Raw genomic sequence first — 13,603 nt, 5'->3', positions numbered from 1 at the left:
GACGCAATAGGGGAGCGTACGGCCGCTTTGGAACTCAGGGCAGATGAGACAGCTACATCCACAGCAGAAACACAGGCTCAAATATCCGCCTTAAAGGCACAGGTCACTTCCCTAGAGGATAAAATTGAGGACGCAGAGAACCGCGACCGGCGCTGTAGCATTCGGCTGAGAGGGGTCCCAGAAGCTATAACTGACCCAGAGGAATTTACCTCGAGGTGGCTGGAACATATATTTCCAGACATGGCTGCCAGAGACCTAGTTCTTGACAGATGCCACCGGGCGCTGAGGGGACGACCTCAGCAAGGAGACCCCCCAAGGGATGTGGTGCTTAGATTCCACTGTTACCGCACCAAAGAAAAAACTTGCCGAATAGCAAGGGAACTGAAGGTAGTGGAGTTTGAGAAAATAAAATTCCAAGTGTATCAGGATCTGTCACCTGCCACACTAGCAAAAAGGAGAGCAATGACCCCAGTTACCAGAACGCTAAGAGATCAAGAGATTAGATATCGCTGGCTGTTCCCATGTGCCCTCATGGTCTTTAAAAACGGAGTGGCACATATCCTCAAAAATATGGAAGACACTGAGGGATTCCTTAGGAGGGTCCTAGGATCAACTCAGAGTTCCCCTCGCCATGCGGCGGCTAAAGATGGCGCCCCCGCGCAGCCATGAGCTAACCCACGATGGATACACTGAGCCCTGCATGAAAGACCCTCCACTAGCCACAACCGCCAGAATCTACGGTATGGACCAAACCCAACACTGCCCCTCATGCCCTCGGGACCGTTTGGGACCCCTTCCGCAGCCCTCACCAGTCCCTGTAGAGGGGAATCAGCGCCCTACAACGCAGCAGGTCCTACTCACATTTTTTGCCGGCAGCCATCTTCCCCTGCTTCTTCCCTTGCTCCTTCCCCGATGCGCGCGGGAACTTCACTGATCTTCGCGGGCTTGTCCAGTGACGTCATCACCCCGCACCGTCTTCCCGCGAGAGCTGGATCCCAGGCGCCTGCACAGTAGAGGGAGGAAGCGGAGGCACCTGCTACCTTCTCCAAGATGGCCGCCGAGGAGTGCTGCCACGAACGGGACCTCCGGCGCCTGCGCAGAAGAGGGAGGAGGCAAGGGCGCTTACTGCCCCTACCAAGATGGCCGCCGAGGAGCGCTGCCACACGCGGGATCCCGGCGCCTGCGCGGAGGAGAGGGGAAGCGGAGGGGCTTGCTGCCCTCACCAAGATGGCCGTCGAGGAGCGCTGCCACACAGAAGGAGGAGGCTGACGGGGACACAGGCATAGAGGAGCTCTAGGCGCGCTGCAGGGAAGTGTGCATAGCAGCCTCCGCCTGTGCCTGTGCCCCAGAACTATGGTCTCCCATATGCACATATTCATATACACGCACATAAAACATATTCAAACAATAAAAAGGATCTAAGGGAGGGAGGGGGGGGGAAGGAGGAGAGGGGGGGAGGAGGAGGAGGAGGGGGGGGGAAAGGAGGAGAGGGGGGAGAGGAGAAGGGGGGGATGAAGAGAGGGGGATGGGGGAGGAAGGAGGGGATGCAGATGTACACACAATAAAAAGGATCTAAGGGAAAGGGGGTGGGGGAGGAAGGAGGAGAGGGGGATGGAGGAGGAGGAGAAGAAGGGGGGTGGGAGAGAGGAAGAGAGAGAGATGGGAGGAAGAGGTGGAGTGAGGGGGGAGGGAGAAGAGGTGGAAGAAAGAGGAGGAGAGGGGAGGAAGGAGAAGAAGAAGGGGGGGAGAAGAGGGGGGGGAGGAAGAAGAAGGGCGACTGGTTGGGTAAACAAAAAACAAGCCAATCCCACCACAGGGTTCATAATATAAGGTTTAAAAAAAAAAAAAAAAATTACTTAAGTCCCTCGACCACGGTCTAGAGAGACTAAAGCCTATCACTCCCTATAAAGCGTTATCTGGGAAGCTAGACTCCCGACCTGAGATACCTTGTGATGAGTACAGGAGCCGCTAAGATGCTGAACAACATAGCCTCTGGAGGTATATAGATAGCGCAGGCTTAAGTGGGCAGGGAGACAGGTTATTTCCGCTACGTCTGTGGCACATGCACAGAGGGATCTCTGCATAGGGCTACTAGAAGACATACAACTCACAATCTAAGAGGGGATAGGCTCTTTGGAGGGTATAGACAGACTGACGAGGATTAATCACTTGATATGTTAGGCTCGGATTCACGGAGGGCAGGGTACATCTGTTCATCAGTGTAGATATCCTCATACATGATAGAGTTACCCAGAAGAAAAGGGCCGCTATGGACATGATCATCTCAGACTGGAGGTATATGAGTAAACATTCTCCAAGGAACTAAGTAGATGAGCTCCAAATCGGTAACGTGGTTCAGGGAGGGTGACAGAAGGTTAGACACAGGGCAAAGTTTTTCGTTATGTTTGGGAGGTGTTTATTGATATGCAGTTTCTGTTCCAGTTTCCATCGTTGAAGAGTTTAACGGAGTTACATATAGTAGCTGATTATGAAAAACACGCCGACGGGATCCCCCGTATTGGCGTGCATGCATTTCCACTTTCGATCCCTGAGAAAGAGGGATCGCACACAAGTCCCAGGGAGGTCGGGTCCCAGCAAGACGGAGAGATCCCTCTATAAGACTGGACCAGGAGACCAACCCCATGGGCGCAAGAGACACACTCGGGGGCTCCCGAGGTGGATTCTTGTTTTTTTATTATTTGATGTCTCTGCCATATTGACGTTATATATGCATGTTATTTTTTGTTTCCTCCCTAATGTTTTTACCTGCATGTGGTCCCCCATCCCCCGCCTTCCCACCCTCCCTTCCCCCCCTCCCACCTCTCACCCTCCCACCTCTCCCTCCCTTCACCTCTCAGGGGAACATCGTCCACACCGTCAAAACACACAACAGATGGTTCAGATGCGTCTCAGCACTACGGACCGGACATGCTCCAGGGATGGATTCTTGGGTGAGTCCAAAGATTTCACGAAGCTATCACACACACACATTAATAAATGGCGTTGATACTTATTTCCCATAACGTACAGGGCTTTAACAACCCAACCAAACGGAAGTTGGCCTTTACAGACTATAAAAGGAAACATGCTGAAATCCTTTTTCTACAGGAGACACACTTTAGTAAATCAAGTGCCCCTAAATATCTTGACAAAGATTTCACCCAGGTTTTCACATCAGCAGCAGCAGTCAAAAAACGGGGGGTAGCTATACTATTCCGGAACAGCATTCCGTTCGAGGTGCAGTTAACTAAACGTGATACGGATGGTAGATACATCATTGTTGTAGGAACAATTAGGGGGCAGAGAATCAAGTTGGCTTGCTTGTACGCTCCCAGCGAGAAGAACACGATCTTTTTCGATAAGTTTTTCAGAACCCTGAACTCAGTAGCCCAAGGGAGCGTCGTGCTCGCGGGTGACTTTAACATAGTCATGCAACCGCACATGGATAGGTCAGGGGTCGTAGGTCAGTACAACAAAGGAGCGGGTGTATCTTTACGCCGGGGCCTCAAGACCAACCAGTTGTCAGATATATGGAGGGAACTACATCCGGCAGACAGGGATTACACTTTCTTCTCTCACCCACACGGCTCGTACAGCAGAATTGATTACTTTTTTGTGTCCTGTCAACTGGTTCCTAAGGTTACCCGAGCAGGGATCCATGATATTTCATGGTCAGACCATGCACCAATAGAGCTAAGGTGCAATAATATCCGAACTGATAGACCTGGGACGAACTGGAAACTTAATTAATCAATCTTAAAAATACCGGAAATATGTGATGTTATTGGCAACGAGATTGACCAATTCTTCAATATCAATACGGGCTCTGTTGAATCACAGCTTGTCCTATGGGAAGCCCATAAAGCAACGTTACGCGGCACGTTAATAAATATCACAGCCAGACGAAAGAGAGAAAGAGAGTCCAAAATTATCAATCTCCAAAACAAATTACAGACTTTCTCCTCTAACCATAAAAGGAATTTAGACCCCAAAACCTTACAAGAGGTAAAAGATGTCAAAATTGAACTTAACATGCTACTAGCTTCCAGAGCTGACAATTCACTGAGTTTGTCAAAGAGAAAATTTTACGAGAAAGCGAACAGGCCGGATACAATGCTGGCCCGCATGCTAAAGGACAGGCAAGCTAAGTATAACATCCAAGCTATACGCTTAAAATCTGGTACCCCCACGTCTAATCCTCAGAAAATTGTAAACGAATTCGGCTCCTTCTATGAAACACTGTATAACGGTGAAAAAGTGGCACATAACTCTACAACGAGCGGTGCCCTAAGAGATTTCTTAGCCAGCTCGGAACTAGGGAGATTGACGGACACTGATAGAGCAGTTCTGAATGCTGATTTCACTATGGAAGAACTATCTCAGGCCATTAAAGAACTGAAGCCATCAAAGGCCCCTGGGCCTGATGGATTCTCAGGGCTTTACTATAAGAAATTTATAAAGCTGCTCGCCCCAAGGTTGCTCCGCATGTTTAACGCTATTTTAGCGGGAGCCCCCATCCCCAAGGAGATGTTAAAGGCGTCAATATCACTAATTCATAAAACTGGGAAAGACCTGCTAGACTGCAAAAGTTACCGGCCTATATCATTAATTAACACTGATGTTAAATTATACGCTAAATTATTGGCCAATAGACTTAGTCTCATCCTACCCAGACTTATACACCCAGATCAAGTCGGATTTATCAAGGGCCGGCAAGCAGCGGATAATACACGACGATTTATTGATCTGTTGGATTTGGCAAATAGTAAGGCAACTCAAAGCATGTTGTTAAGTCTGGATGCAGAAAAAGCTTTCGATAGGATAGACTGGCCATATTTAAAAGAGACGCTTGCGACATTTGGCTTTGGAGATCGGGTGAGTGAGGCGATTCTATCGCTGTACTCTGGCCCCACCGCCAGGGTCATACACCAAGGCTACCCCTCTCTGCCATTCCAAATAAAGAGTGGCACGAGACAGGGCTGCCCATTATCCCCGCTTTTATTTGCCCTATGTATCGAACCACTGGCGGCACAAATCAGAGGAAACCCAGACATCTCAGGGTTAAACGCATACTCCCAGACCCATAAAGCGGCCCTGTATGCGGATGACATCCTCTTGATTATCACAAAACCCCTTACATCCCTACCAAACCTCTTCGACCTACTAGATCGATTTTCTAAGGTCTCCGGCTTCAAAATCAATCAATCCAAATCGGAAGCCCTCAACATCAACCTCCCTAGACACATGGAGAAATTACTAAAATTAAATTTCAAATTTAATTGGCAACAAAACCACATAAAATACCTGGGTGTCCACATCACCAAAACTGTAAAAGACGTGTACAATGCAAATTACCCCAACCTGATTCGGACCTTAAAATCTGATTTACGGAAGTGGACATCCAAAAGGATATCCTGGATTGGACGTATCCATAGTGTCAAAATGAATTTACTCCCCCGTTTATTATACCTCTTCCAAACTCTCCCAGTGCCACTCAGTTGGAGGGACTTGCACTCACTTCAATCTGAAATATCCAAATTCATCTGGGGAGGTAAAAAACCGAGAGTAAGTAAATTAAATATGAAAAGATCTGTGGCGGCGGGCGGCCTAGCTGTACCCTGCCTGGTATCATATTACAAGGCGGCACAATTAAGTCAGATTGTACAATGGCATTCTAACCCAAAGTTAAAGAGATGGGTGGAATTAGAAAATGCTGCATGTGCACCTCTGGAACTGAGCAGCTTAATTTGGTTACCTAAAACGGCGCGAAAATTTACCGCCATGCCGCTCTCCTCGATGACCAACTCAGTGTCAATTTGGGAGTCTACGAAATTTCGGCATTCCCTTACGACAAAACATTCTATGGCAACACCCATTTGGAATAACCCTGATTTCGCTCCAGGTCTATCAGTCAGTAATATCTCAATCTGGAGACAGAGGGGCTACAATCGGATTAGAGATCTGGAGGGTCACGACAGAAAAATCAAAACATTCGACCATATCAGGGAAGAAAAAGAGATCCCTCACTCAGAATTCTTTAGATACCTCCAGATCAGGGCATTTTATAACAAACTTGCCCCATACCCCCTATTAACATCTTTCGAAAAGCTCTGTCTGGCTGAGACCGACACGAAGGGACTTACATCTCAGCTATACGGAGAAGTGATCAGTTCTGGTGAACATGAGCAGCAGATACCCTCATTCCGTTCTCAATGGGAAACAGATCTGGGAGAAAACTTAGAAGATGAAGAATGGAGCGCCATATATATGGCCACAGCGAAGAGCTCCATATGCACCACGCTCAAGGAGAACGCATATAAAGTCCTAATGCGATGGTACCTCACCCCACTGAAATTATCAAGGTTTGTGCCGGGTTCCTCTCCCCTGTGCCCCCGCCAGTGCGGAGGAACAGCCGACCTGTTACATATGCTGTGGTCTTGTCCACGGATCTCTCCACTGTGGGAGGCGATTAGACATTGGATACAGAGACTGTTCGATCTCACCATTGCCCCAGACCCGTGGTTGTTCCTACTGAACAGGCCATTGACGGGCCTTTCCAAAACAAATAACAAACTAATTGCCCATTTCGCAATTGCAACGCGGTGCGAGATCGCAGCATTACAATCTGATATTCCAACCATCCCAAAGATTCGGAATCGAATTTGGTTCATTTGCCAGATGGAAAAATTAAGGAGTTTAGTTAATGATACTGGTGACAATTTTCTAAAAGTCTGGACGCCTTGGCTGGCACAGACAGATATCCCGGGGATTGAGAGGTCCTCAATATGGCTCTGATAACAGTAGGTGCGTTCTCCTTGGGAGGGGCTTACAGGAAGTATTCTATTCACCCAGGACCCCTTATAGTAACATTATAACATAAGTAATAAGAGAGACGACTCAGCTTGCAAACATCTGTGATGCTTAGCACAGAGCCACGTGTCGCACCTACTACCAACGCACTCCCCCTACCTCACCCCCAACCTACCCCTTTCCCCTCCCCATCCCGCCTCAACCTTCCTTTTTTTTTTTTTTTTTTCTGTGAGTATGTATTGTCTCCCCTTTTAAGTTGAGTTATATGTGTCTGTTTGTCCATTTAAGTAGAGTCGGCTTGGACTATATAGTCCACACCAAAGTACCCGGAAGACCGGGTCCCGAAGCACAGCAGGGCCTCGTTGTTACTTATATAATTGTTAAAATATTGTTTGCATACAAGACAAAAGTATTCTGTAATGTATTTTATGCTGTCTTGATTCAATAAAATTTAAGTTATAAAAAAAAAAACTCAGCCACACGCCAAGTCCTTTCGAATTTCGGCGGTGACGCGGATTAAGTGGTTGGGACGTCTCACCCCGACCGTTGCTGCGGAGAGGTGCCTGGCGAACACCCTTCCTGGCGGCATGACGCGCGCTGCAAATACTAAGTGGCCTAGCAGCGCCTGGAAGTGCCTCAATGATGTTTTCTTGAGGGCTATGAATTCGCGGAGAAGCCTGCTTAGGGCGACCAACTTCTCCGGAGGAGCCTGTACTCCATCGTCTCCGAGTCGATTTCTATGCCAAAAAAGGTAAGAGTGGTTGTCGGGGGCACCGTCTTTTCGTCGGCCAAAGGAACGCCGAACTCATGCGCCAAGGCTGAAAATTCAAACAGCCACCTAGCGCATAAGTCTCAACCCCCGGGGCCATCAAAAAGGAAGTCGTCCAAGTAGTGCCTGCACCCTCTTCCGGGCCACCCATTCTAGGAAGGTGCTAAATGTCTCGAAATAAAAACAAGAAAGCGCACATCCCATTGGCAAGCATAAATCTACGTAGTACTGCCCCTCGAGCATGCAGCCTAGAAAATGGAAGCACTCGGGGTGGACTGGCAAGAGTCTGAAGGCTGATTTGATGTCGGCTTTTGACATTAAAGCCCCTGCTCCCATCCTTTCCACTAGCACTGCGGCTAGATCGAAGTTCGCGTAAGACACCGAACACAACTCCCGGTCAATACCGTCGTTTACTGATGACCCCTCGGGGTAGGATAGGTGTTGTATCAACCTATACGCCCCGGCCTCTTTCTTGGGGACCACGCCCAATGGGGAAATCCTGAGATTAGGCAAGGGGGGGACTCGAAGGGGCCAGCCATCCTCCCCAGTTCGACTTCCTTCCAGACTTTCTCCCTAGCTAGGTCAACGTGTGTCCTGACCGATTTCAAGTTCCGACTAAATTCTGATCCCGCTTGATACTCAAACGGAATCCTAAACTCTTCCTTAAACCCAGCTAAGACTAGCTGGGCTGCTTCCCTATTGGGGTACCTTGCTAGCCACGGTGCCAAATTAGCGACGATTATTGGTGTCACTGCCCTCACGACCAAACTTCCGCCCTGCGCCCCTCCCCCTGCGACCGCCCTTCATAAAACACTTTGCCTGGGCGTGGCGGCCGCCGCAAAAGGAGCAGATGTGTTGGAAACGGCAGTTGTCGAACGTGCAGTTGGACTGGTTAAACGGCCAACAGATGCCTGAGTTGGCGACTGGCTACTCCCTGGTACGTTATTCCGTCAAGCCCCCTTACCTCCGGTGCCGCTCCCTCGAAAGGAATCTGCCCCGCCCCCAGACACAAACTGCAAATAAAGGTTGACGTCCTTGACGTTCCATGGTATCACCTCATCTTGGGCCTTCATTGATTGCCTAAAGCACTGGTCATATGTCCACCACCCCGTTCCCCCGTAAATGTGGTGTGCTTCCTCGATCATGTTGTGATAAGTAAAGAGTGAGGCACACGCCTGGGGATCCTTCTCCCCAATTACTCCAGCCAGGATAACAAAGGCCTTTGACCAATTGCGAAAGGTGTGTGGGAAAAGCCTTTTTTCCACATCCTCCTTCTTCGCTTCCCCTGTCTTTGAGGACGCAGCCAACGCCTCCCTGTAGCCTGGTAGCAGAGATAATATATCTACATACTCCCCGGCCCAAATCTTGTCCTTCACCTCTTTAAGCAAATGTAAGCCAACTGAGCTAGGTCTGGATGTATAAGAGACCTTATATGCCGCGTCGGGCATCCTCTTATCCTTGGCTAACTCCTCTGAAGCGGATGCCGCCTGAGGAAGGGGAAGCGTGGAAGATGGTGATTCCACCTGCCCGGCCTGCCTACCGGCCCCTAGGGGTGTGTTGCTATCAGCTTGCGGGGGACCCACGGCTGCTGGCGGGGCCATTGCCGCTGCTGGTACTATAGGCGTCGCTTATACTGGCATTGCCCCCAATGCTGGCGCTACGACTGGTGCTATTGACGGAGCTATCGCTGCTGCTGATGCGATTAGCATTGCTAGAACTGGCACTGTGCTTATCGCTGGTGTCACTACTGTTGTCGGTGACTCTGCCAGCGCAGGTGTCGTCACCCCAATGTGACCCCCTGCGCTCGCTGACGCCCCTGACCCTGCGTCAAGGTGCGCCACTAAAGGGGATAGGGCTTGCCTTATGCCCAACAACGCTGCCTCCATGAGCTGCGCACCAGTACACCGGGGGGATTCGCCCACTATCACTTGAGGGGGAGCGCAAACCGCTAGTCTCTTGTGCGGGGAACTCCTGCTGGCTACCCCTTTGTCAGTTGTCGCTGGCCGTTTACCTTTCTTTGACCGCTTTTTCGCCAGGCTGGGGGTTGACCCGGGTGGCGTTGCTGGCCGCCTATCGGGAACCGCGATGGCTGCCTCCTCCCCCCGGTCTCTGTTATCGGGTCTCCCCTTGTGACTGCGTGCTGTCGACGCCCCATCATCAACCCTGTATGGTGATGGTCCCTGCGCCTCAGCCGCATGCTGCTGAGCCGACCCTGAGCCGGACGCCGCCTCACTGACGCCAGAAATGAAAGAATGGGGAAGCCTGCCCGCTGGCTTGTCCGTGACCGGCGATGGTCTTCGAAACCTCCGTGTTGACATGCCCCCTGGCACCAATGGAGTGGGTCGCCGCCCTGCTTGTGGACTTATGCCCTGCCATTGCTGTGTGTCCCTTCCGTTTCCTTGTCCAGCCGCATGGCGCACAACCTGGCTGGGGGTGCCCTCATCACTTGATGAGGGCCACGCGTCCTCGCATGCGGGAGCGTGTCGACCTTGTCCGCTCAACTAATCCTGCCCTCCAGCCTGACCTTGTCCGCTCACATGACCTTGTCCGCTCACATGACCTTGTCCGCTCACATGACCTTGTCCGCTCACATGACCTTGGCCATCACCCGCTCCGTGCATAAGCATCAACAGCTGCCTCTGTAACCAGCCTTCTTCCTTGCTTCGCGCATTAGCCTGCAGTTGTATGATTTTGTCTACGAAAGACATTCTGATTGATGTGCTAAGTGACGTGGAAATGTGATTTCAAATTTGAGTGATTGAAATATGTGTTCCGTCTACTGGGTTGTCATGTGAGTATGGGAAGTATCGAGGGTCGACGGAGGTGGTTCCAATCCGGACGAAAATTGAATTGCTACTTGCACAAAAGTACCGAAACTTGACTGAAAGAAACATGAATTGATAATGTTATCATCGATACATGGAACATCCTGATAACAGAAGAGGGGAGTTAGGCCTGCTATCTGTAACCGCCTCTTGACCCCCTCCCGCATGCATATTTGTTATACCAACATACAATAATTTTTTTTTTTTTTTTTTGAGGGAGGTGGGTAATCTATGGGGCCATGCGCTGAATAGGAAGTGGGATTCCCATACCATACTTGGGCCATGCCCTGACAGGAAGTGGGATTGCCTGCACCATCCCTGGCCATGCGCTGAACAGGAAGTGGGATTACTCATACAATACCAGGGCCATGTGCTGAACAGGAAGTGGGATTACCCATACCATACGAGGGCCATGCGCTGAACAGGAAGTGAGATTACCCATACACGCATTATACCCCTGAATGCAGTATATACACACCGTATACCCCACATAATCTTGGATGTAGTATATAAAGCTGGACCAATACAGCACATGACCCACAACGGCAGTATATACACACACCATGTGGTGCACAAAACGGCCCGTAACTACGCATGCAGTATATACGCCATATAATCCAAACCCAACACGTAACCACGCATGCAGCATATAAACCCTATATTCCGAACACAGCACGTAACCATGAATGCATTATATACACCGTATCATTTGAACCCGCACATAACCAGGAATGCAGTCTATATACACCATATAGTCCAAATACAGCACGTAACCATGAATGCAGTATATACACTATATACACCATGTAACCCCATTACAGCACATAGTAACCTCGAATGCAGTATATATACACCATATAATCCAAATACAGCACGTAACCACGAATGCAGTACTGTATATACACTATATACCCATGTAACCCAATTACAGCACATTGTAACCTTGAATGCAGTATATATACACACCCTATAATCCAAATACAGCACGTAACCACGAATGCAGTATATACACTATATAGACGATGTAACCAGATTACAGCACATTGTAACCTCGAATGCAGTATATATACCATATAATCCAAATACCGCACGTAACCACGAATGCGGTATATACACTATATAATCCGATTACAGCACATTGTAACCTCGAATGCAGTATATATACCATATACTCCAAATACAGCACGTAACCACGAATGCGGTATATACACTATATAATCCGATTACAGCACATTGTAACCTCGAATGCAGTATATATACCATATACTCCAAATACAGCACGTAACCACGAATGCGGTATATACACTATATAACCCGATTACAGCACATTGTAACCTCGAATGCAGTATATATACCATATACTCCAAATACAGCACGTAACCACGAATGCGGTATATACACCATGTAACCCAATTACAGCAAATTGTAACCTCGAATGCAGCGTATATGCCTTATACCCCGAATACAGCGCATTATAACCACAACTGAGGTATATACATTTTATGCCCCACATACAGCACGTTATCACCACGAATGCGGTATGCAGCGATACCCCACGGCGATTCTAGCATTGATATAACTTTATTCAACGTTGAAAGAAACATGCATTGATAACAGGGCAATTGATAACAGGGCAATAACAGCATTAACGGCAACTATGCAACAGAGAGCTTCCACCCAAGAACCCTGTGGCGGTTAATAGACCCCCCACGCGGTCACTGGGAGTCCCATGCTCCAGCCCTGTGCTTAATCCTCCCTGCGTCAGCTCGTCCCCCGTGCTGCTGCCGGGAGGGAGGACAAAGTGACCTGGCAGCAGGGAGAGATGGAGCCCGCTGAGGCTGCGCGAAGCTAACGCCCCCCTCCTCCCGCTGAAGGAGTGTGTGAGGGAGCGTCCAAACGGAGCGCCGCTGGGGGGGACCGTCATGGTAAGAACCATGGGGGGGTTGTTGTTGGGCCTCTCCTCACCCTCCCCGTTCCCTGGTGGTCCCCCTCCCAGCCCGCCGAGCGGGCCAGCCACGAGGCTGATGGAGGGAGAGCCACGCGGTAAGGGGATCCCCACTGGCTATTCCCTGGTACCGGCAAGGGGATCCCCCCGTTCCCCGGTGGCCCCACTCCCAGCCCGCCGAGCGGGCCAGCCATGGAGGCTGAGGGAGGGAGAGCCACGCGGTAAGGGGTTCCCCCGTGGCGACACTCCCCGCCCGCCGAGCGGGCCAGCCACAAAGGCTGAGGGAGGGAGAGCCGGAGTGTGTACTCACCCTGGAGGAGAGGAGAGGACCAAATTTCGTCGCAGACCGGGAGCAGAATGGAAGATTCGGCTCCCGACTGCCTCTTAAGGCTTCCCTTGGCTTGTCCCCCCGTCTGGGTCGCGACGGCGGCCAAGAGGTCCTAGCGAGGTGAGAGGGCTTGCCCCCTGGTCACGGGCATCCCTCGCCTAATTGGCTGAAGGGATTGCTTCTCCCTTAGGCTGAGTCCCCGCTGGCGCTGAGCTCGCTAAGCTTGGCGCGGTTACATGCATATATATATATATATATATATGCATGTTCCCGCTCACGCGATGCGCGCAAATGCGCGGGCGCACACGCTCGGCGCTTTAGTAAACACATTTTTTAAACTTTCCCGCTTGCTCAATATCCCGCAATGCGCTCCCCCCCGCGCGCCCGCCCGCAAGTTGCAGGACACCCGGCGCTCATGCTCTAAGCATGAGCACGCTCAGCGCCAGCCTAAGGCCTCGGGCATGGTCAGCGCTTATGCGCTGACCCGTGCTGAGGCGCACTTACGCTCGGCACTGAGCCCCTGCAGCCGCAATGAGAGCGGCTTTAGCAGGAGCTCGCTTACGCTTCCGGAAGCGTGCGGAAGCGTAAGTCTTGGCAAAATGTAAAATGAGGGCAAACCAGCTCTGTGACGTCACTGGCCCGCCCCCCAACACGCCCCCGGACGGCGCGCGGTCTAAGGCCAGGGAAAGCGCCCGCTTTCCCTCAGCCTCAGCGCGCCTCCGCCCGGCATCACTCACCATGGATGCAGCCTTACTTGTTACTTTACTACATGGAAGAACCAATATGACCACACAGTGTGTAACCCATCCTTTTTTTTTGACACAATTGTCAATAGATGATATTCATGGAGGAGTGAATATTCTGAGCTATGTGAAATACAATCAGTTCAGGGGGCACAATTACCCATGTTTTAAAACATCACTGTT

This window comes from Ascaphus truei, chromosome 1, assembly GCF_040206685.1.
Source record: "Ascaphus truei isolate aAscTru1 chromosome 1, aAscTru1.hap1, whole genome shotgun sequence".
Classification (NCBI taxonomy): Eukaryota; Metazoa; Chordata; class Amphibia; order Anura; family Ascaphidae; genus Ascaphus; species Ascaphus truei.
This window is presented reverse-complemented; position numbering follows the sequence as displayed.